The sequence below is a fragment of the Gorilla gorilla genome, chromosome 2 (assembly GCF_029281585.2).
Source record: "Gorilla gorilla gorilla isolate KB3781 chromosome 2, NHGRI_mGorGor1-v2.1_pri, whole genome shotgun sequence".
Lineage (NCBI taxonomy): Eukaryota > Metazoa > Chordata > Mammalia > Primates > Hominidae > Gorilla > Gorilla gorilla.
In genome coordinates, this window is record NC_086017.1 from 125,638,957 (window position 1) to 125,665,567 (window position 26,611).

At 35.4% G+C, this 26,611-nt stretch overlaps 1 protein-coding gene and 1 long non-coding RNA gene across 40 annotated transcripts in view; one reads left to right on the forward strand and one right to left on the reverse strand.

The window, feature by feature from the left end:
- The window catches only part of ZBTB20 (zinc finger and BTB domain containing 20), an 838,196-nt gene that overhangs the window by 457,906 nt on the left and 353,679 nt on the right, over window positions 1-26,611 (reverse strand). The window lies entirely within an intron of this gene.
- On the forward strand, window positions 22,441-25,503 carry LOC129532396 (uncharacterized). The gene is made up of 3 exons (XR_008678124.1): window positions 22,441-22,548; window positions 23,444-23,495; window positions 25,452-25,503. It is a non-coding gene; the product is annotated as an uncharacterized lncRNA (long non-coding RNA).

Below are 26,611 nucleotides of genomic sequence, written 5' to 3' on the forward strand. Positions count from 1 at the left end.
TATATTTAAAAAATCTACTAATAGCATTTAGAAGGTGAGAATTCTTACCGAATCTTCTACTTCTAGATCAAAAGCACTAGAATACTCAGAGTACTCTAGAAATGTATGATGGAGGTAGGTGACTCATTCTTTTAGAATTCATCTGTGGAAGGCAAAATAATTGCACCCCAAAATGCCCACTGCCTAAAGCCCAGAACCTGTGGTACATGGCAAAATGTTATGTTACATGGAAAAGGGACTCTGTAAATGTAATGAAGGTTGTTAACACTAAAACAGCGAGAGTATCCTAGATTATCCAAGCTGGCCCAGTCTAATCATCTTAAAAGCAGAGAACTTTTTTGGCTGCAATTTGGAAAAGAGGTATGGTAGAAGGGAAAATTTGAAAGATGTCAAGTGTAATAATGATTCAAGGTGCTGCTGCTGGCTCTGACATACAGGGACAGCACACATGCAAGGATCTAAAGATGGTTCCCAGCTGATAGCAAGGAAATGGAGATCTTAGTCCCACAACCATGAGGAACTGAATAAGCATGAAAGTGGATTTTTTTTCAGAGTTTCCTCCAGTTAAGAATCCAGCCGACACCTTGATTTTGGCCTTGTAAAGCCTACAGCAGAGAAACTGGTAGAGCCAATCTAAACTTCTGATCTGCAGAACTGTCAAATAATAAATTTGTATTTTCATAAGCTGCTAAGTTTGTGGTTGGTATAACAGCAATAGAAAACAAATATATTATCCAACATACTATCCCAGTCCAAAGGCCAAAAGACACATTAGTTTAAAATCATAGAGTAAAGAATTGGGACAGGAACCACTACTATGAAAAAAGAAAGTTCTTAACACTATAAATACATATTCTCCGATATTCCTTCTTTTAGTCATATCCTCAGAGAAAGTAAAATACCTCGAGACTAAAGGAAAAAGAACACAGGGAGTGTATATCTACTCAAGTGCAAATTGTCCTCACCAAGGAACTTCACAAATGTGCTCTTCCTCACAGGCAAGAATACTATACTAACAGTGCAACATTACTCAAACCAACTAAATCCACTCTCTTCAATAGGAAAAATCTGAAAAGAGCTTGAAAGATTATAAAGGCATGAAGATAATGAACATTTAAGAAACAATGAAAAAAAGAGAAAGAAAGTCCAGGCAAATGTACCCAAAATTCACAGATCACATGCCTACTAGGGTATGTTTTGCCTACTATACAAGTTGTCTTATAATCATACCTTTAAAAGAAATTATCTTCAAAAACTATGATTATTTATTTTTATATGTCATCATCAAAGCTAGTTTTTAAAATTTATCTTACAAAATGAATTTTCTTTCTTACTCATATTTTTTACACAGCTAGCTTCTGGTCTTAACTGAACAAAGGAATATTGGAAGAAAGGCAGTTATTTCCAATGATTTTCGGCATAGAAGATTTAGAAAACTTAACCTTTGAAAATTTACTCAACTTCAGAACCTAAAACTTTTTGAGGTATAACTACCAACAACATGCTGAAAACAAATACTTTTACAATCAACTAGAAATAATTTTCACAGTAAAAGGTAAATTCTCAGCACGCTGCACATATTCTACTTTATAATTATATCACAGTATGAAATAATACGAAAGAAAATAAGGGGAACAAACCAATATAATGATTTAAAATTCTTATAGAAACAGGATAAATGAAGTTAATTTTATTTTTCTGTTGAGATAGAAAATATACTGAGCTAAAAATTACTAATACCACACTTTGAACCTTCCCTTTTGTCTTCCATGGAGGCCACACATGGAAGGATAGCTCCAACGACCTGGGTAAGGGCAATGCAGGATAGAAATGGCCACAGGAGAAAATGTACACACATTCCTTTCTTTTGAATACCACATTCTGCTTCCTAGAGGTCCCTGTAAACTTATTAAAAACTTCAGTCATTTTGTAAGGAGATACCATAATTTCAAGGGGCTTTGAGGCTCATTTATAGCAAATTAATCCCCATTTTATGTCTGTCCCCATTTAGTATTTCTAAAGGGGATGGATAACAAATCCCGCCAACTCTCTTTTTAAGGGCTATTCAGATACTAAATAAACCAGGAACATTTAAAAATACAATCTCACAAAAATCTGCTTTGCTTAACCTTCTCTCCTTCTTTAAAAAATAAGAAAGGCATGATGTTCTTTTTTTGTTAATTAATTCATTTTAGACAATTCCTTAAATTTTCATTTTAATAATTTTTTGTGTGGGTGCATTAATTACTCTCAAAGATGCTTTACAACTGTTACCTATTAAAAACCTTTGTTAGTGAATAAAAAAAAAGAAAAGAAAAGAAAAAACTTCCAGCATGCTCCCTTCCTTCTCTATTCTGAGCAGGTCCTTGCTATCAACTGCTGGAGTATGCTTGCTTTGCACCTAGAGCTATAATTATTTTGCTTTAATTTTACAAAACCTTTTGTTCCATTCCCACGAGCCCACCTGATCCTTATATTACACTCGCTCTATTAAAACACTCATGCAGAACAAAGCATGGCTGTACTGATTCATAAGTAACTTTTTTTTTTCCTCAGTAAAATGCCACTGGCTAGGGTTCGGGACACAGCCCTGGGCTTCACCATCCTTTGCCAATTTTCATATGTTATAACAAAAAAAAAATGTTGTATCAGAGTGTTGTACTCTTCCCCAACATCCTTCCTTTGCCCCACTTGTTTTTTGTGTTTTTAAACATATTTTATCTTATACTTAACTTTACTCTGGGGCAATATACGTGACAGAATGTTGAGGATGGTGGATATATTAAAAGATTGTAATCATGTTGATATTTCTTTTATTCATGAGGTTAAAATTCTTAAAAATGACTTCTGTTGCCTTATTTAATTTTTTTTCTTTCTCCTTACTCCACCTCTTTTCCTTGAGATCTTGCAATACATGTGGGCTTTTGGCAAAAAAAAAAAAAATTGCAGTGACTCATCAAGAAAACTGTTTGTTTGCTCTGAGGAGCACCCTGAGGACCCTCTGGGCTGCACACGGAGCCCTTTGATCCTAGGAAATTTATTTCTTCCAGATGTTTTCCCCACAGCCACCTTTCTGCAATGTCCCTCTTCATTATGTAGCGTAAGAATAAATACTCAAGACCCACTGCTATGGTACAGTTTTCCTGAATGGAGTGTGACAGGGAGTTGACATTTGATTGAGCTGTTGGATTCTTCTTGCCTTAGGCACAATGATGGAGGAAGGTTAACACTGAGGAAAGGCAGAACTGGGTCTGTTCAGGTACAGTGTCTTTAGGATTAGGATGCAAATTATGTGAACCAGGCCAAAGAAATTATGTAAAATCTACAAATCTGCAGACCATTGATCATGGACCTAGTTTTCTTCAACCCTGTAAAATCTTGATGCCTGGATCTGCCATGTTGTTACTCCTCCAATTTTTTTTTCTTTTCTTTTTTTTTTTTTTTACCTAAAATACAAAGTGCGGACAGGAAAGTTAAGCCTTTGGACAACTCTTATTTTTTCTTGGCCTGGCTGACAGTGCTAGTGGAAAGGAGAAGGGAGAACAAGGGAAGAATGCAGAGCAGGTACAAAGGTAAACATGGTGTGGTGGGCTGAATAATGACATCTCAAAATGTGTCCACATTCTAACTCTTGGAGTCTGAATATTAATTTAAATGAAAAAAAAAAAGACCTTGCAGGTATAATTAAATTAAGAATTTTGACATATGGAGCTTATCCTGGATTATCTAGATGGACCCTAACTACAATTCTATGTATCCTTGTAACAGGAAGATTCCACATGGACAGAAGAGGCCAACTTAATGTGACCAGAGAAGCTGAGATTGCAGTGATGTGGCCACAAGCCAAAAAACGGTGGTGGTCAGCAGAAGCTGAGAAAGGCAAAGAAAAGGATTCTCCCCTAGAGCATCCAGAAGGAATGCAGCCCTGCTGACATCTTGCTTCTGGCCCAGTGATACCGATTTTGGACTTTTGGCTTCCAGAACTGTGAGAGAATAGATTTCTGATGGTTTAAGTCACCAGGCTTGTGGCAGTTTGTTATAGCAGCCACAGGAAACTAATACAAATGGTAACCATTTCAAAACTCCATTGTTCAGAGCATTTGTGAAATCACTGAAGTCTCAGGTTGAAGGCACAGTGGAAAACAGGATGCCAAGGCTTGAAGACAAAATTCTCTGTGGAGATACTGGAGATATTAAGGACACTTATAATCTACAGCAAGTAGGGAACTAAAACAGGGCAAAGAGAGTGCACAAGGGCATTCAACAGAAGATTATACAGATTATGAATGTAAATGTTCTATTTTTCTACTGCTGGTTTGCATTTTTTATGAAGTAGGACAAATCTATCGTATTTTCCATTTAAGTTAATGCTTACACATAATGTATTACCAGCCATTTTCCCCCTAAATCAATTATCAGTATCATTAACTTTAGTGACATTTGATTTGGCAAATATAAACTACATTTGGCACATATATACTGTATTATAAAAATAAAGATCCTCTATCTGCACTTGAGGTAACTTTCCTTTAGCTATTCAAAGAAAAATCTATTTTTAAGGTTTAACCCAAAGATAATATGGAACCTAAACCCAAGAATTCTTAAATAGATATATTAAAACAATAACGTGGCTGGGCATGGTGGCTCATGCCTGCAATCCCAGCACTTTGGGAGGCCGAGGGAGGTCAGGACTTCAAGACCAGCCTGACTAACATGGAGAAATGCTGTCTCTACTAAAAATACAAAATTAGCTGGGCATGGTGGTGCATGCCTGTAATCCCAGCTACTCGGGAGGCTGAGGCAGGAGAATCTCTTGAACCCAAGAGGCAGAGGTTGCAGTGAGCCAAGATCACACCATTGCATGCAGCCAAAAAACACATGAAAAAATGCTCATCATCACTGGCCATCAGAGAAATGCAAATCAAAACCACAATGAGATACCATCTCACACCAGTTAGAATGGCAATCATTAAAAAGTCAGGAAACAACAGGTGCTGGAGAGGATGTGGAGAAATAGGAACACTTTTACACTGTTGGTGGGACTCTAAACTAGTTCAACCATTGTGGAAGTCGGTGTGGCGATTCTGCAGGGGTCTAGAACTAGAAATACCATTTGACTCAGCCATCCCATTACTGGGTATATACCCAAAGGATTATAAATCATGCTGCTATAAAGACACATGCACATGTATGTTTATTGTGGCACTATTCACAATAGCAAAGACTTGGAACCAACCCAAATGTCCAACAATGATAGACCGGATTAAGAAAATGTGGCGCATATACACCATGGAATACTATGCAGCCATAAAAAATGATGAGTTCATGTCCTTTGTAGGGACATGGATGAAGCTGGAAACCATCATTCTCAGCAAACTATCACAAAGACAAAAAACCAAACACTGCCATGTTCTCACTCATAGGTGGGAATTGAACAATGAGAACACATGGACACAGGAAGGGGAACATCACACACTGGGGACTGTTGTGGGGTTGGGGGAGGGGGGAGGGAGAGCATTAGGAGATATACCTAATGCTAAATGACGAGTTAATGGGTGCAGCACACCAACATGGCACATGTATACATATGTAACAAACCTGCACGTTGTGCACATGTACCCTAAAACTTAAAGTATAGTAATAATAATAATAATAATACACATTCAAAAAAAAAAAAAGATCACACCGTTGCACTCCAGCCTCGGCAACAAGAGCAAAACTCCATCTCAAAACAAAACAGCAACAACAACAAAAAACCCAATAACTTAAAACTGGAAAAGTCCAATAGCAAAATTATTGTGACCAAACCACCCAGTTTATCCCTTTCTCTAGTTCATCATTAAAAACACTTGGTAGCAGCATTATTAATAAATAACTAAAAATACACCTGAACTCTATGATTCTTCTTAGCTATATGGCTTTTCAACAACCAAACCATTAATCTTCATAATCACCATGAAGCTAATAGATGTAGACTACAGATACAGATGAATAAATAAGATTATGGAAAGCTTAAAGAGATTCTAGATCAATCAGCAAATGAGAAGAACTGAGAAAATCAAGTAGAAATGCTGGCTGCATTCTCTAGTACCTTTGAAAAGCTACTAGAGATAGAATCCTTCTTTTGGAGAAAATAGTCCAATGACAGAACATATAAAAGATGGACAGAGTCATTTATTTTTTGCTACTTTCATATTAACACAGAGTATTCATTTGGCAGTAGGTTTAAAAACAGGAAGAACAGTCTATTTTTAAATAAAATTAAAAAAAGTAACTGATGATTAACATAACTACTGTACCAAAAGAAAGATATCATAAGTCATTCAAAGTACAAGGAGGCTAAAGAAATTCTAATAGTTATCCCTATACACCTTCATTTCAATAAACATGAAAAATGGGAATCTCAATGTGTTGTCTTTTCAATTTCCTAACAATACTAGCGGGACCCAAGGCAGTTCAAATCTCAGGACTTCAGAGGCCACTGAGTTCCACTATCTGGGGTGCTGAGCAGTCGATATGAATTCCAACTTCATACTCTCCTTGTCTCCTTATTCTATTTGCTTTAACACTATGTACATCTAACTTATCTTTAGAAGGTCAGGATGCATACCCTTTCTATAAAAAAACTATGCAGATTTTCATAGTGCCATATAATTACAGGTACTCTTTATTTGTTTATGAACCCTTCCAACAACCCAATAGGCAATTGTTAACATTCCCATTTATCACTATCTCACCTATTTCTGAGTTCCTAGAGGGTTCAGAACATTCTTTTCCTGTTACTATCTTCTCTTAGTTCTATCACCCCTGGTAAGAAGTTAAGAAGTAACTAGTTGACATAGAACTCATGGCACCAAAGAATGGGTGGCTAGGATCAGTGCAGATTGGTTCATTTGGGTTTGTAACCTTTGTGATAAATTATTGAGTGCTATAGAGATAAAATATAAAATAATTTTAAAAAATCCTACTACAAAACTACCTTAACCCTTTTAGCACAGATTATGATCCTGAAAGCTAATAATCTGTACTGTGCTATAACAAATATAAGAGGATGCCTTTAGTATGATAAAGTTTGCTGTGATGGAGAAATGGTTGAGATAAGTGGGACTTTAAAATCAAGAGTCAAGAACATTTGGAAAGATATAAGATATACTTAGGAATCTTACAAATGAACAAGGACTTGTCTCTAGTTTCTTAGTCATAATGTTTCTAAGACACAAATTAATCAAAATCCCAGGTTATCAGTTACTTAATATAAATTTTCCAGTAAACACCCCTTGATTACACACTTAGGTCTTCAAAGTGTGTAGATTTATACAATTCCCCTCTACACAGGCAAATTACATACACAAAAATTATGAAGTTGTTTTTTTCTTTGAAGTAGTTTAGTGAATTTTTTAAAATCTGTAATGAATAAAACCAGACTTTAAATCCTGAATAAAAATGTTCTGTATCAATGATTGTCATGATATGTGTCTTGGTAATAGATTATTGCATACTTTTTTTCTTAATAAAATGGTATCTCCATCAAACATGTAGATCATGGAGTCTTCCCACAGGGACTTTTAAGATCATGTAATCCAATCCTTCATTTTACAGATGAAGAAACAATATGTGAGTGTTTTAATAAAGCCTACTTTAAGTTTTTCATTGAGACAAAAATGGTTGTTATATGAAGAGAAAAGGAGAAAAAGAATTAACAGTAGAAAGTTGGAAGTGAAGAGGGAGGAAAAACAGAAAGGCTTTTTCATTGGTGCAGAGTACTAAGCAGAGATGCATTCTCTAATATATATCCATGTCATTGCTAGAGACTAGCTTAAATAGTACAAAGTTGGTAACATCCTTTTTTTTTTTTTTTTTTTTTGAGACGGAGTCTTGCTCTGTTGCCAGGCTGGAGTGCAGTGGTGCGATCTCGGCTCACTGCAACCTCCACCTCCCGGGTTCAAGCGATTCTCCTGCCTCAGCCTCCTGAGTAGCTGGAACAACAGACATGTGCCACCATGCCCAGCTAATTTTTGTATTTTTAGTATAGATGGGGTTTCACCATGTTGGCCAGGATGGTCTCGATCTCTTGATCTCATGATCAGCCCATCTTGGCCTCCCAAAGTGCTGGGATTACAAACGTGAGCCACCACGCCTGGCCCGTAGTATCCATTTTTAAAATAATCACTTAGATTATAAACACGTAAACAATTTAGACAGGTTTACCTCTAGGGAATCATATGACTTACCATAAATAAACAAACATATTCTGTATTACCAACATGCTAACTGTTCATTCATTTACACTGTATATTACCTCTCACTTCCCCAGAATATGCAAGTTGAAGGAAACATAACAACCATTGTAAAACTCTATCTTAAAATAAATATTATTCTATAAAGAAAAAACAAACATTTTTAAGAGTCATATAAAGGCAAATTTTAATTTGAAGACTTGATACTAAGGAATAAATATATATACCTAATATGTATTCACAAAAGTTAAAAACTAATTTTTTTAATGTAGGCTGTGGAATCAGACTCCCTGGGACTGAATCTTGATTTTGCCCCATCCTTGACCTTGGGCAAATTTTTTCTCTCTGTGCCTCAGTTTCCTCACCAGTAAATTAGGATAACAACAGTGACTATTTACAAGAGTTGTTGTGAGGATGGAATGCCATAAATTTACATATAAATCTTTTAGAACAGGGACGGGCACATAGTAATTAATAAATGTTAGCTGTTACTTCTAATATGTACAAGCCTGTTAAACATTTTGCAGGGGGGAGATAAGGTGTTTCTCACTAATGGGACTTGTTAAGGCATTTTGTCTTTCAAATGGCTGCATAACTTAATTCATACCAATATTTTATTTCAGTAGGATTAATGAAATAGTATGAGGAAAAGCCTTAGTGTGGTTTCTTTAGACATGTTTGAGACAGATATTCTCATCCTTTTAAGGGGAGTAATCTAAAATGCTACACCCATTTGTGGCTTAAAGTAACTGAGAAGTGACTCTCACAAGATGACACGATTTAGCTGTGTCCCCATCCAGATCTCATCTTGAATTGTAGCTCCCATAATTCCCACGTGTTGTGGGAGGAACCCAGTGGGAGATAACTGAATCATGGGGGCGGTTTCCTCCATACTGTTCTCGTGGTAGTGAATAAGTCTCATGAGATCTGGTGATTTTATAAGGGGTTTCCCCTTTCGCTTGGCTCTTTCCTTCTCTCTTCCCTGCTGCCATGTAAGATGTGACTTTCACCTTCCACCATGATTGTGAGGTCTACCCAGCCACGTGAAACTGTGAGTCCATTAAACCTTTTTTTCTTTATAAATTACCCAGTCTTGCATGTCTTTATTGTGAGAACAGACTAATACACAAGGCAAAGGAGAAAATGGGGGAGCAGAAGAGGCTTAGCAGGATGCATACATCCTCTGATATGGAGAACATGAAAGCACTCACTGAGGAAAGTGGAGGTGCTGACTCTTCAGCAAGCAAATGCTCCACCTATATGCTCCCACAGTATCTTATACATGTCTCAAAGCCTTTAACCTGCTGCTTTGTAATGATTTGTTTACATATACTTTTTTTGTTATTATATGGTCTTCTACTTGAAGACAAAAACTGTCCCATTCACTTTTGCTCAGTAGTTGCTCAGTGGCGTATTTCTGGATTGAATGACTTAGTTAATTAATAACAGCTACTACAATGGGGGAGGCTATTGATTTTAAAGCGAGAGCTAAGACTCACAGGTTCTATCCAATGGAGGGGCGTGTTGAAGTAGAAGTAACTAGCTACTATGGTACTGACAATGGACCTCTGATCTCTGTGCTGGGGATAAATGCTCTAAGTGAGCATGAAATATTTTTGAAGTTTATACATGTGTAAGTTTTTTTTCCCCTTAACCATAATAACTTTCTTTTTTAGAAATGCATGAATATTTGAGTAACTAAGTGCAATGTTAATGTTGGGTGCAAATATAATCTGCCTAATAAGCCATGGAAAAAGCCTGAAAATAAATTCAATAAATAGAGTCCTAGATAATGTGTTGTGGGAGATGAGAGAATAAGCAATTAATTATAGATGGTGGAATTAAGGTAATTTTAGTAGAGAAGGTAATATTTTAGCAGGATCTTGATGCAAATACTAAATCTAAATCTGTGAAAATAGAGCTTATATCCTTAATGTAGAAATTGGCTGATATGCAGAGATAAGTGGAAAGTTCTGTGAATAGGTGACATAAACATCAAAGGTATTCCTAATTCCCAATATACTTGAAAAATTGGCTATTATTTGATGCATATATCCCTGTATGGCAATCAGTCCAGTAAATAAAATAATAATAATGTCCTTTAAAAAATTCATTTATTCATGAACATTCATCCATTCACTCTTTCAACCTAATGTGATAATCTACTGAATATCAAATTCCGAACTGTGCTGAGTACATTGGAAACCACGGTGGTCAAGACAGAATAAAGTCTCTGCATAAGAAGTAGGTTCAGACAATTAAATTAATAATTATAATGCAATACATATTATGTTAGGTAAAGTACTAAATGTTATGGAAATATGTAATTATAAGCAATTTATACTTAAACTCATTACATAAATATGGCAGAACTATATTTGGATAAAGTGCTGGTGGTTTTTATTGACCTTGAATTTCTTCTGATTTGGTCTTGTTTACCTACAGAGTAGACTGCCACATCTGGGTCTTACTTATACTGTTTGCTATTCAAAATCTTGCCTCTTGAACTACCTATTTAATTATGGATTCATGAAGCACAAATCAATTTATTTTCTTAAATTCCTTAAGACTAAACATCGCAGCATTTTTCCTACTCCAGTGTTTCTGTTCTGTTAAGATACATCTTTTCGCCAGGCACGGTGGCTCATGCCTGTAATCCCAGCACTTTGGGAGGCTGAGGCGGGTGGATCACGAGGTCACAAGATCGAGACCAGCCTCACCAACATGGTGAAACCCCGTCTCTACTAAAAATAGAAAAATTAGCTGGGCTGGTGACACGTGCCTGTAATCCCAGCTACTCGGGAGGCTGAGGCAGAAGAATTGCTTGAATCTGGGAAGCGGAGGTTGCAGTGAGCTGAGATCGCGCCACTGCACTCCAGCCTGGTGACGGAGCAAGACTCTGTCTCAAAAAAAAAAAAAAAGATACATCCTCAGGAAGATGATGGTGATGATGTATGAAACTGAAAAAAATATGCTTACTTTTGTGAGATTAGATCTACAGGGCTGAGAAGAGTAAAATCTTGTTTGGACTAGTATATTGAACAAAAACCACATAGGAGTCACAGTGGAAACAATTATAGGCAATACCAATTCTTATCATTTTAATGAGGAAAAGTTAAAGTTGGTCTTTTCGTTGTGGTTCTTAAATGCAAGGTATAACCTATAGTCCATAACAAATTTTTCTTTAGAAATTATCAAGTACACAGTGGGTTTTCTTTAGAAACCACAATTCTAGATTTTTTAAAGCAGAAAATATGCTGTCCTCCTTCATTTTAATTCTTTTGGAGGAATAGAACTTTTTTTTCTTTCTACAGTTAACTAGAGTTGCCACAGGCAAGAGGACTAACAGAGTAAAATACTAAATGATCCAATATATACTGCATTTATCTAACTGGATTTCATCTAGCTCAACATTATGGCTTTGTAGTCTAAGCAGTAGATGAACAGAAACAATAAACTGGGCAAGTAATGTTTTGTGTGAATAACAGAAAAGAGTGAACAGAAATATAACACTTCACCATTGCACAAAATACAATTAAATATGATTTTTAAAAACCCAGCCACTGATCCACTGCCCAATCATAAAAGAATTGTAATCAGTTCAAGTAGTCTTAAATATAGTGAAAATGTCCTCAAGATACACAGCATGAGAGAACAAAGAGTTTTCACTATCATCTGCTGGACTCAGGGAAGGTGTGCTATGTGGCTATCATTTGAGTGCTCTGTGTTTAAGTTAATCAATATTATAAATTATGCATGTATTTTAGAAGTTCATAATTTCTATTAACTTGTAAAGTTATTGTAAAGAAGGATGAATAAACCATACTACAAAAATGAGAATGTGAATAAATGCCAGTTTTCCCTCAGATTACAGATGATATAACATCGCTGCTATTTTAAGAAAATAAGACTGGATCAGATGTGAACATTTATCCCTTCTCTTTAGGATAGCCTATGAATTCAACACATTGACACTAATTATAACAATAGCTAACAGTTAACTGGAGTACTAACCATGTGCAAAGCACACTGTAATTATTTCACATATATTATCTCATTTAATGCTAACAACAATACTATATTATAAATAAGGAAACTGAGGCAAAGGGAAGTCTTTTGCTCTAGATCACCAGGGTAGTAATGGGTGGATGTAGGATTCAAACCAGACATACTCCAGAATCCATACAATATTAGAATAGTCTGACCCCAAAAGACACACACACACAAAATGGATCTAACCAATACCTTGGGAACATCATCTAACTTTTCTGGGCTTTAGATCCCTCAGCTGAAATAGGAGTTGACAAACCTTTTCCAAAAAGGATAAAATTGTAAATATTTTAGGCTTTGTGGGTCAAGAGGCAAAATCAGAGATGTCATGCTATTTAGGTAATTATATAATTGGAGAGAAAACTTGCTGTATCTCAGCCAGTTAGATGAAAAACACATAATACAACAGGAAAGGATAATCTTCAACTATTAAATTATATTCTCTTTGTACTTCTAATGTGGAGACAAATTATATTAAGAACACGGTAGCTGAAATAAAATTATTTCAGATTAGCACATCAGGTGTTGAATGTTATCAGTGGTTATCTTAGGGGGTGACAGAAGAAGATTTTAGGGACAGAGGGAAGTTTTTTCACTTCCAGTTAAAATTTATTTTTTAAGTGGTGGAATTGATTGTTATTTATTATTATTATATTTTACTTTGTGTTTTGGGGTAGTTTTCAGTATTTTTTCCTGGTTTTATTGAGGTAAAACTGACAATAATTTTACACATTTAATATGTACAATGTGATGGTTATCAAATACACACTACCACGGTCAAGATTATTAACATATCCATCACCTCATATAGTTACCATTGTGCATGTGTGTGAGTATGTGTGTGTGCTGAGAATACTTCAGATCTTACTCTCTGCATAAATTTAATGGATGCAATTCAGTATTATTAACTATAGTCACTATGCTGTATATTTGATCACCATAAGTTATTCATCTTATAATTGAAAGTGTGTACCCTTTGACGAACTCCTCCTGATATCCCTGTCCCCAGCTCCTGGCAATCACCATTTTATTCTTTACACTTTTGAAATCTACTTTTTTTTTTCTTAATTTAATTTTAAGTTCCGGGATACATGTACAGGACGTGCAGGTTTGTTACATAGGCAAACGTGTGCCATGGTAGTGAACAGCCATGTTTTCAATACATCACAAGCCATAGTAGTGAGAAACACCATTTCTTTTTTTTTCTTTTTTAATTATTATTATACGTTAAGTTCTGGGATACATGTGCAGAACTTTCAGGTTTGTTACATAGGTATACACGTGCTATGGTGGTTTGCTGCACCCATCAACCTGTCATCTACATCAGGTATTTCTCCTAATGCTATCCCTTCCCCAGACCCCCACTCCCCGAGAGGCCCCAGTGTGTGATGTTCCCCTCCCTGTGTCCATGTGTTCTCATTGTTCAGCTTCCACTTATGAGTGAGAACATGCAGTGTTTGGCCTTCTGTTCTTGTGTTAGTTTGCTGAGAATGATGGTTTTCAGCTTCTTTTTAAAAAGATTCCACATAAAAGTGAAATCACACAAAAAAAGGAATTTCAGAAAAACCAAAAAATTGAATTAATATACTGTCATAGGAAAAAACAGAATTTCCAAGAGGAGTGGGGGAAAATAATAGTATCAGAAATATAATAATAATAGATCTTTTTCCTGTGGAAAATAGTACATAGAAATAGAAAGTACTGAAAAGGAGAATCAGAAAAGATTATGGCTCCAGAATCACATTATCTTCTACAGTTTGAAGAAAAAAAAATGTGGCTAAAAGAAAAAAAGCATTTCCATTACACACCTTTTATAATGACTAGAATAAAAAAATACTAATATCAAGTATTGACAAGGATATTGACAAGGATATGGAGCTACTGAAACTCTTATACATTGCCAGTGGGAATGCAAAACTGGAAATTACCCAAATGTCTTTCAGTGAATTAATGGTAAATGATCTTCTGTATATCCATACAAAGGAACACTACTTAGCAATAAAAAAGAAACAAATCGTGAAACATGCAATGATATGAAAGAATATTTTATTTTATTTTTTTAAAGACAGGGTCTCACTCTATTGCCCAGACTAAAGTGCAGTGGCATGATCATGGTTCACTGCAGTCTCAACCTCCCTGGCTGAAGTGATCCTCCTGCCTCAGCCTCCCAAGTAGCTGGAACCACAGGTGCACATCACCATGCCTAGCCAATTAAAAAATTTTTTTCCTTAGAGATAGGGTCTCCCTGTGTTGTCCAGGCTGGTTTCGAATTCCTGGGCTCAAGCATTCCTCCTCCCTTGGCCTCCCAAACTGCTGGAACTCCGGGCATGAGCTAACCATACCCAGCCATGAATGAGTCTTAATGCATCAAGCTGAGTGAAAGAAGCCAGTCTTAAAAGGTTATATATATATATATATATACACACACACACACATATATACATATATATACGTGTGTACACATATATACACGTATATACACATATATATACACATATATACATATATATCCATTTTTGTCATATAAATGGATATATATATCCTTTATATGACACATATACATATATATCCATTTATATGACAACTCTTGGAAAGACAAAACTATAATGATAAAAAGATCTGTGGTTGCCATGAGTTAGTGGTGAGAAGATGGATAAAGGAAGAAGTTCTTCAGTGTGATGGAACTCTTTCATATTCTGATAGTGGTGGTGGTGCTTGTTACATAAATCTATATATATGTTAAAATTCATAGAACTGTATACCAAGAAGTTTATTAATGTCAGTAAAAATATTCAACATTTTCAGAGGAAAAAAGGGAGTAACTGATTACATATTGAATTATTGGAAAATACAGGCTCAAATAAAGCCATGGTTTCTCCTACTAATAAGATAATTTGGTAAGAGATAACACTGTTGATGAGAAAGAAACCTGCAGTTCTACCTCCCTGCCATTAGTTGACCAAAATGAGAATGTCTAACATAGCTACAAATCTAAATAATTCTCTGCTTGTTTAAAACATAGTCTCTCATAGTTCATTACAGTCATTACTGCCTGTTAATCAAGGATAACACTAGTATTTGAATTTTGTAAGTATGATAGCAAGGTAAAGACTGTTACTTAAGCCAATAAATTACCAAATTACTTAAGCCAAATAAATTTCATAAAACTCTAATGATTCTGTGAACAGACTATGTAGTTCAATTTTTCTTCTAAACCCTGTAACTGCAATGTATTTTCACTGATATTTTTAAAGAGTTTTCAAAGGTACATTTTTTTATTGTGGTAAAATATATATTAAAAATTGACCATTTTAACCATTTTTAAGTGTACAGTTCAGTGGCATTATGTATACTCACACTGTTATGCAAGTATCACAACCACCTCCATCTCTAGGACATTTTAACTTTTCCATATTCAAACTGTGTAACCATTACATAATAATCCCATTTCCCCTTCCTCCTAGCCCCTGATAACCTCTATTCTACTTTCTGTCTCTAGGAATTTGACTGTACTAGGTACTTACTTGGCACAATGCATTAAAGTTTTATCCATGCTATAGCATATGTCAGAATTTGATTTCTTTTTAAGGAGGAATAATATTCCATTCTATGTATGGACCACATTTTGTTAATCCATTTGTCCATTCATGGACATTTAGATTGTTTTCACCTTTTGGCTATCAACTGTGCATTCCTTTTGACATTATTGTCAGCCACCAGTTTTTTCCTCACTAGTCAGACTCAAGTCATATTCTGACACTCTTTAGGAATATAGGACATTTCATTTACAATAGTTAGGTTTAAACAGGATGTATTCATTTACTCTCACACTACTAATAAAGATGTAACCAAGACTGGGTAATTATTTAAAAAAGAGGTTTAATGGGCTCACAGTTCCACATGGCTGGTGAGGCCTCACAATCATGGCAGAAAGTGAAGGAGGAGCAAAGGCATGTCTTATATGGAGGCAGGCAAGAGAGTGTGTGTGTAGGGGAACTACCCTTTATAAAACCATCAGATCTCATGAGACTTATTCACTATCATGAGAACAGCACAGGAAAAACCGCCCCTGTGATTCAAGTACCTCCCATTGGGTGCCTCACACAACACACGAAGATTATGGGAGCTACACTTCAAGATGAGATTTGGGTAGGGACAGAGCCAAACCATATCAGGGGACTTTTCAAGTTTGGTCACAAGGTCTAATTAATTATTTTCATGCATAGGATCTAAAGAGCAATTGCATATTTATCAACTTATGTGTTCAAATTTGGTCATTAGCTTAACATATGTTTGTATGCATGTCACATGCATGTCTGTGTGATGATACATAGAGCTGTATTATGCATAATGTTAAAGCTTTATTATTGTCTGGTTAGAGAAGCAGTCATTATCCAGAAAAATGGTTTCCAATGTGAAGAAGCATGTTAAATTTGACTTCACTGAATTGAAAATTTTAAGATGAAACAGGAGTTGGGTTCCCATAAGCGGTTAGCGTGCAACTAGACTCCATCTTTCAACAACCAAAGCAGAACATCTGGGTGGGTCCAATGCATTAACATTTTAAAAAAACTTTATAGGTTTTAATATGCAGCTAGAATTAGGAACCTCTGAGACAAAATGATGCTGAGTTAGGGGAGCTAAGAGTAAACAAGTGAAGGTAATTTTAAAAGCCGGTTAGGGCCTGGAGCACACTGAGATGAAGGGAAGAGAAATTTAGAATTATAAATAGCAAAAAATCCACTCAAGCTAGAAAAGATTAAGTATCCTTTTAGAGTTAAGAGTAGAAGAGGCATCAGTTACAAGGATAATTAATATCTAGATTATAAGGATCTGCTATCATAAAACTTATACTAGAACAAAAGTCATGAAAATGGTCTGCGGAAGTCATGAGGTGAGAAGATAAACAGGTAAATATTTAAGCAGATTATAGAGTTCTGGAAATGTCATCAAGTCTCTTGATTGTGTATATTTTTGTTCCATTTAAACACTTGTCCTGAGGTTTATAAGTGAAACATGATGTAATTTATCATCTAAGTAAACATTTATCTTATATACAAAAGCACGGTGAATACACACACACAAACACACACACACACTCATACACACAGACATTTTCATTAACAAGAACTAGTACCAACTACAGCTCAGGAAATATTTGTTGATTAAATGAATCAGTCTACTTACAGTATGCATTTTCTTTTGTGCTACAGAAGTTGCAATACAAATGAAACTAAAACTTCCGTGTGCTGATTACTTTTCTCAGTCTGCTTATCTAAGAATTAAAGAATTTTTAAAACAATTTTATGTATTAATTTGCAAGCTTCTTTAATAATAGATGTTCATTGTAACTGGTGAAACAATAAAAGCTATTTAAAGAAAAAATTAATAATCTTTCCTGATTCCTTTTTTTTTGTTCCCAACTCTGTGAAATAACCAATGTGAAGAATATGGTATGAATTATTTTCTATAGCTTTCTTCATGTTCATATAAACATACGCAACATATTTATTCATAAATACTCATTACCCTGAAAATTATGGTCATTCTTCCAGGTTAACAGCTATAGATATAATTCATTCTTTTCCTAATGGCTGCATTATCTTCAATAACATGGATGAATCATCTGTCCATATCATATGATATGCATGTAGTCCAATTCATGAAATCAGTATACTTTTTTTTTTTTACAAATTTTACTAAAAGTATTACTAAATTTTTACACAGGATGCTCAACAAACACTGAAGACCTATCTGGTACCAGCTTTGGTGACCAAGAAAGAAAATTAGTGAGGTACTCCTGGTTTTTTGCCCTCCAGAAAGTCACTGACTATCATAGGGGAGACATAACAGTAAGTTTTTTTTTTTAATTTGAGAGAAACTTCTCAGAGAATTTATAGTAACAAATGCATTTAAAGCAACTATTTAAAAGAAGTAATATATCACTAGCAATTCATTCTTCATTGTTTCCAATGCATGATCAGTATTTAGTAGCAACAGAAGACTTCCCTATATGATGACTCAAAAACAAATTTCCAACCACTAAGAACTCAGATAAAGGACCTTACTCTGGAGACCTCAAAGTGATTTACATTTCCACTAGTACTTCTATTGTAATATATGATATTTATAAACTAGCCTTATTCCATGGTACTCTAAATATTTAATGCTTCACATATATCATTTGACTTTTCTGCATGTGTCATTAAGATAGGAGAAATTGTCCCCTGCAGATAAGGAAGATGATAAGACAAAACTGACAACACCTGAATCAAGTCTCCAGCTAGCCCCATTCCTTTCAATTATACTTGTTGCCTTGCTAGTGGTAAGCAATGATAATGTAGACAGTATTATGTCATCAATTAGAGAGTCTCACTTAGCTTGATATAATCAGTTTTTATTTAAAAATGAGAGCTTTCCATGCAAACTGTTTTTCTATCTTCTAAAAGGCTTGTGACTAAAACTTCACTGACAAGTTTTTCAGGTGAGATGAGTATAAGTTAACTACTGAGCAGCCAGAGTCTAGTCAGGCCCCTCACACTTTCCAGTGCTACAAGAAGATGAGCAGATGTGGGGTTAGATGTGTAACCCAGGTTCATAGCTGTACCTGCCAACCCTAACCTAGAGAAGGGAAGAGAACACTGATGGTAACAATGGCAACAGTAACAATGCTACACATCTATCACTTATTGATTATCTAACAAAGTCTTAAAATATCAAGTAATGTAAGCAAAGAACAATTCAGTGAAATTTTAGCAAAGGTTAGGCAAATTTTATATGGTCAAGATAGTACATTTGCAAACAAGTAGAAGACCTTGTCAAAGATCTAAATCTTCTAATATCCAGTAACTCTCTTGTCTGAGCCAATTTATTTTCCTACATCTTTGAAGACATTTTATTATAAAAGGTTATAACTGAGAATTCGACAGTAATCAGAAGAGTGATCTTCATTCTGTATTCAGTGTCTCTTGACCCCCTGAAAGAATTTCAGCTCAGCATGGCTTCCTCCCTTTTCCAGTTGACTCAGAGAACGGTGCTTTCAAATTGCCTTTTGGGATACATGAAGGGGTGCATTTAGAGCCAACCTGAAGTGTAACACTCTTTATTGTTCCTGAGAAACGTGTGCCCAATTCCCTAGAAATTTACTGTTTCAAAGAGTCACAAGCTCCTGATTGCTTCTCATCAGTCTTGAAGAGATTAGATAAGCTTCCTCCCTCTTACAAAAGCTTTTTCTTCATTCAAAATTCCTTTGAGAACAAAACATTGAACCAGAATTGGATTTTTAACAAAATATTATAAGATTGTTGAAAACATTTTTTTTTCTCCTGAGGAGACCAAACAATTCAAAAGATATATTAATGCACATTCTGATTTAGGGCTACTAGCAACATATTGCAAAGAGTAAGGTGGTGCCAAAGAACAAAGTCCCTTCTGCTAAGCAGAAAAGATATTTTTTAACTGCCTTACTTTAGAAGATTTCAATGGACTGCTAAGGGCTTTCACACAGATAATCTCAGAAGTCAAAGCTCAAGAAGTAGGGGGAAGAAACAACTACTGGAGGACCCTAACAGGTAGCATTGCTTCTAACTACCGTAAAATTGTTATGTATACTGATGCCCCACATCCCATTCCCAGACTCAGATAATTATTCTACAGTAAGAGTTGGCTTTAGAATACTTGTTCGAGTGTGTCAGTAATAGAAAATGACCTCTTCAGAAATGGGGGTGTTTACATGCAGTGCTCCTAAAGTTGGCACACATGGAAGGTAATTCAGGGTTATGTTTGCAGTGGCACCCATCATCAGCCATGTTTCAACCCCCGTCCATCTCTCTGTCCTGGTTTTACCAAGGGATTCACTTCAAATGTATTCCTCACTGGTCTTTAGAAAGCAGTGCTAGCAATTCATAAGTATGTTTGAATTTTCAAAGTTTTTCTTTTTCTTTTTTTTTTTTTTTTTGAGATGGAGTCTTGCTTTGTTGCCCAGGCTGGAGTGCAATGGTGCGATCTCAGCTCACTGCAACCTCCACCTCCTGGGCTTAAGTGATTCTCCTGCCTCAGCCTCCCAAGTACCTGGGATTTCAGGAACCTGCCACCATCCCCAGCTAATTTTTTTTATATTTTTTAGTAGAGACAGAGTTTCACCATGTTGGTCAGGCTGGTCTCGAATTCCTAACTTCAAGTGATCCATACGCCTCGGCCTCCCAAAGTGACAGGATTACAGGCATGAGCCACCGTGCCTGGCCCCAAAGTTTTGCATTTTGATAGCAGCAATAAGGCTGAGTACCTTCATAGGCCTTTACCTCTGATCACACTATAAGGCTTTAATTAAGTTAGTCTTAAGAAGAAAAATGTAAACCAAATCCCAATTATTAAACATTGGAATTATTCCTTCTTATTGGTCTAATAATTACAATTTTTACTTCTCATTCATTTTTCAAAGGTTTTTTTCAGTAGATCTAGGTTATTGGAACGATTATATGTGATATGATGGCGTACTGGGAACAGACACAGTAAATCAAGATGATACAGAAATGAAAGTCTAATGCTAAAGATCTTACCAATCTTCCCAGATCCCCATTTTTCAAAGGAGGAAACATATAGAGGACATTATATTTATTTCCAGCCATTATGATATAATTATAAAGCCAACCTCTCAACACACTCTCTCTTTTTGGGAAGTCTATGACAGCAGGTATTACAATTCTACTTTGCCAGATGAGGTGTGTAAACCATAGAAAACTAACTAGCATCCAAGAGAAGAACAGACTTGGATGTGGGTAGAATAATAGGAAGAACACTTACAGTCAGATAGATCAGAGTACGAATGCAGGCTCAGGCTTTTTTCCACTAAAATGTATAGAGCAATGTAATCTCACTGAGCCTCAGTTTCTGATACTGTGAACTAAGGATTATGACATCAATCTATAGTCAATGCTGTGAGAATTAAATGTGAAGAGTTTTATGGAGAGGGCATCTGCTAAATGTAACTATTTTTCTTACCCTCCTAAATTTTTTCAGTCGTTTAGACATTTGGGCTATTAGAGAACTAATGACCTCTGTGACCACACTAGCTTAGGCCATAACTAAATGCAACAGATTTAAAAACACCAAGCAGGAGATAGCACAGAGTTTGAATCAGTGAGGTCTAATAGTAATACAAACCTCACTTACTGGCTTTGCAATTTTAGATGCTACTTAATCGTTCTGGAGCTCAGTTTTTTCATTATAAAATGGGAATGGTTCCTACTTTGCTGGGTAGTTGCTGAGTGTGGTAGCAAGGATTACAGACAACTCTTTATACAGTATCTGGTATATTAGGTAAATGGATTGTAATATATATTGTTCAGATTTTTTATTAATTAAGGTTTGTACATAGACTCATCTCCTGCACTTAATATTTCTTTTTCTACCCAAGACCTTGAAAGGGTTATGATAGAGGCTTTGATCACATATTAGCTGGTTTGGCTGTGGTAATTTAGCTCCTGAGTATTGGGATTACAGTACCAGCCCTACCGTTGACTATTTAACTATGACTTGGATAGGAATTCTAGGCCTGAATTTTGTTCGTCTCCAAAATGAAGAGGTTAGAATAAATAATTCCTAAGATTCCCTGTCGCTATAATATTTTCTGGTTCCAGGGTCTTTTTACTGAGCTATAGCAGATAAATCCCCATATCTTTAGAGCTTAAGCTACTTCTCTATGGTTTAATTTCCACATTCCCTCTACTCTATTTCTTCTTTAATTGCAAAAGGGGATAATTTCCATCACTTTGCAAACAAACCAATATCTCTATTCTGGCTTAGTGGCATACCATGTTATTAATCCATCATACTTAAAAAAAGCCTGGATTGTTCTTCAATCCAGAAATCCAGTAATGTTGTAGGTAGTAATAATGAGAATAATGATGATTTATTTTCAAGGTTTTCTATGCCTCCAGGTGCCCGGTCATTGCACATGATAAAATACACCAAAATTAAAAATGAGATTAAGGTTTAACAGATAAAAAATACATTCTAGGAACAAAACACATTTTTGGTATGCATCTCTACATTACACAACAGCCACTTAAAAATAAACAAAAATAAGAAATCCGTTAACCAACAACAGAATTTTAATAATTATTAACTAGAAAGAAAATAAAATTAACTTGACCTTATCTTAGAAGGTTGTCAGAGATCTACTCTGTTTATGCAAGTGAGAAATACGTTTTGAATTATAAGACCTCAATTTCAGAAGTCCAAGCTCTCCTCAAACTCAGAGGTAAACCTTCAGGAAGGATTTAAAATAAATGTATGGATTTTGTTAGCATGTGTATATTATTTACCTTTGAATTAATTTTGATCTTGTCCTATTCTTGAGCTATCCTTCAATTGGTATTTTTGTGTATATCTACTATGTGCTTTCCCACTGCATTCAGAATAAAATTAAAATTCCTCACTCTGGCATTTCTCTCACCACACCTCCAGCCATTCTGCTTTGCTCACTTTGCTCTGGCCACTCTGAAGTCCTTTTAGTTCTTTGAATACAGAAAGTCTGACTCAAAGCTTTGCATTTGAATACAGGATTTTGTATATGCAGTTTCTATCTGGAGCTTTCTCCCCTCCCATACTCCGTTCCCTACCCCAAATTCTTCACCTGGCTGCTATTATTTTCTGTCCTTCAATGTTCAAATCAAAGGACACTCTCTCTGAAAATTCTGTCCTGAACACCCAAAGGACAGTATAAGAGATTTCCCCCACTCAATGTTGTCTTGCATACATAACTCTTTATGTGGACCACAGCTTGTAATGTTGTAATTATGTTTGCATTTATTACATGTCTAATTTCCTTAGGAGACTATCAATTTCATGTTGAAAGTGTAAGGGACCATTTCTATATTTCTACTATTAAATATAGTTGAATAATGAATCAATGATTCTATTGTGGTAGACTCAGTAGGGCTAAGAAATGTTAATTAAATATGGACTATTCCCTTAAAATTTTGTTTTCTAGTAAGGGAATAAGGCATACACATAAAGTGCTATAAAATATAGAAAGTAATTCGTGTCTCAATAAAAGTGTAGATGAGTATTGTATTAGTTTCTTAGAGCTGTTGTGACAAGTTACCACAAGCTTGTTGGCTTATAAATAATACCCAATATTTATTATCTCACAGTTTTGGAGGCTACAAGTCCAAAATCAAGTTGTCAGCAGGGTCACTACAGGTGGTAAGTAAATTTGATAGTTAGGGGAGAGTGGATTGTTTCTGTCCAGGTCAAGGAAAGAAGGATTCATGAAATTAATAACATTGGAAATGAACTTGGTAGGATGGGTTGGATTTGCATATGAAAAAACTGAATGATGGACATTCCAGATGCTGGAACAATATGAATAAAGGTGAGTAAGAGAACTCGGCCTGAGCTTATAGTACATACAACCCGGTAGGTGACATTTAACTAAGAAATGGGATCAGAGTTAGATTTTAGGATGTCATGTATATTGATTAGGGATTGTTATACACAGAATTATCGAAAGTTTTATCTGAACAAAGGCGACATAATCTTAGTACTCCTATATTAGGAAAGTTAATGGGGCAGCAGTGTTTAGAATAAACTGATCTCCCTGCTCCATCTCTTTCAATTAGGAGATTTTTGTAAGCAAGAGAAGATAAAGTCCTGACTGGAACAGATATCAAAGAAAGAGAATAAATGAGACTTGGCCACTTACTGGACATCTAGGAGGAAGAGGAGGAAAGAATGATACATTTTGAGTAAAGATGTCCTAGAGAATTGGAGTTAGAGAAGCTAGGATAGTCAAAAGCAGGATGGTTTTTAAGTAGAAGAATAAATTTAGTTTTGATATGCTGACTCAGAGAAACTAGTGTGATTTCTAGTTGAAGATTTAAATAAGGATGTTGGAAATATAGGACTAAAGTTTTGAAGGCATATCAGGACTGGAGATATAAATTTCTGAGTTATCCATAGGGAAATAATTGAAGTCATGTAACTCTGAGAAGCTGTGTCAAGTCATGAGAAGAGTATGAATGTGGAGTATGACAGATGTGATCACATCCTGTGTCTACTATTTACCTGTTGTATAACCTGGGGCAAATTGCTTAACTCCATCATTTTCCCATATATAAGGAAGAAAATAATTTTATCCCTTAATTAGGATTACATGAGTTAAATATTTAAAAGCTCTGTCATGTTTAAGCTGCTTTTATATTTTGGTGCATAATTCTCATAAGAAATACACTTATTTTGCCATCTAGTATCTTAAAAATATGTGATGTGCTTTAAAAAATATTTATTTTCCTGTGATTCTAGTACATGTGATCTTTTAAACTTTCATGACCTACTAATGCGTTGCAACCCACACTTTGGAAAACTGATCCTCCCATACATCATGGTTCTCATCCAATTCCTCCTCTAGTCACTGGCCCCAACAAGCATTCTATGTTGAAATCACACCAATACTATTCAATGTTCTCCTGACTTTCATTTATTACTCCCTCTTCATAGGCTTCTTGCTAGTATCACATTATTCCTTCATGGCCTAGAAAAAAATGATAACCATTTACTTCCTCTGCTATTCCATATAATGTTTTGTCTATAAGAAAGATGTGTTTTTCCCAGATAAATTACGAATTCCTTAATAACAGAAAATATGTGTTATTTATCTGTGTATCTTGGTAAAATATTTTGTTCACACGAGGCACAGAACATTAATTCATTATTATAAAGAAAAGGGAGAAGAGGTTTGAAGAGAGAACTTTGTTGAACATCTACATCTAGGACCCTGCTCTGGTATTACCATGTCTCGATTCCTCCTTCTCTATATGCCAAAGCTTCCATGGAATTTTTAAAGGGCAGAACTATTGTCTCTTTGTCTTTGAGGCACAAAGACTTAAGGCCACTAACTTTCAGTACATGGTGGAGAGAGGGAAGACCTGGATGGGTTAAAATAAAGGAAGAAACTAGAAAATGTCCAGAATTTAGCTTTGGGTAAAATAACAGGTTTTTACCGTAGCCTCTTTGGATTGGTAAATGACAGAATCCAATGAAAGCAATGTGAAACAAATGACCAGAGCAAGTAATTCATTTTAAAATATTAAAGCTTATTTCTTTTTTTTTTTTTCTGACTCTGGAAAACTTTTCTCTGATGGAAATGACCCCTGGCAACAGTGACATTCTGACACCATGCGTGGTACACACCCTTGGGAATTCTGAATTCCACATCACTATGGTTCTGTTCAGATTACTGGTTTCATCATGCCTGTAAGCCCAATTAAACTACTGAAGTTCTAATGGTCTTATGTCCACTTTGTAAATCATCATAAAGAATATTAAGTCAACCAAATAAATTTGCCTCTACAGGACTCGTTGCTCAACCAAAGGCATGATACCAGGAACAAAATTAAAAAACAAAAAACAAAAAAACAAAAGAAAACACAAAAAAAACCTCTTTTGATAACAACCAATGTTTTCAGGATACTCCTTTATATATGAATTTGAGATTCTGATGAAGGGGACTACAATTCAACAAGTCTCAAAAAATGAGCCCAAGGCAATTTGCTCCTCAGGAAACACTGCTTAGACCCTGATTGTAGGGGAAAGATTGAAGCCTCAGATTGTAAATTCAGATAGACTATCACGTTTAGGTCTCTAAGGATGATCTGCGATGGTGGTCAATATGGTTTGTGTAAACTTTGTGCCCTACCCTGTGCCTCAATTTACTTATTTAAAAATGAAGTCACTAGACTTTGTTTCTTACATCCTTTCCCACTATAATGTTTGGTGATGCTCTGCCCTTAACATTTGCCTAAACTTTTCAATCTTAAAATATATAAAATGTTTTTATAAAATTCTTTTATGTCCTTAAATGTTATTGAACATGATAACAGTAGAATTCACTAAGCCTAAATTTCATCATTTTAGTATTGCCTCAGAGGTCAAGTTTTATGAGAGCCTTAATTTGCATCACCAGAAGCTCATTGAATAAAAATGAAAGAATCCCTTTTGGAAATAAATTTTAAAAAGTGATGGTGGGGAAGAGGGGCAGAGAAATGTATGTAAAAAAGAAAAAAAAACAACTTAGAAGGTGTCAAATGGTTCTGAGTTCTAAAGAATATTGTGGTCATATTAGTGTTGAAAAGTTGGTCCTAGCTTTTTATGCACTAAAAGTACATTCTGCTAATGGTTCCTTCCCAAATCCCTGGCCTCTTGACCCAATACTTATTGTATCACTTGTCCCATTTCCCTGAAACAAAATCTATCATATGGCAAGACGAACTGAGGTATCAGAGCATCATCTACCCTGGAATTGGGCATATTTATTTGTGGAG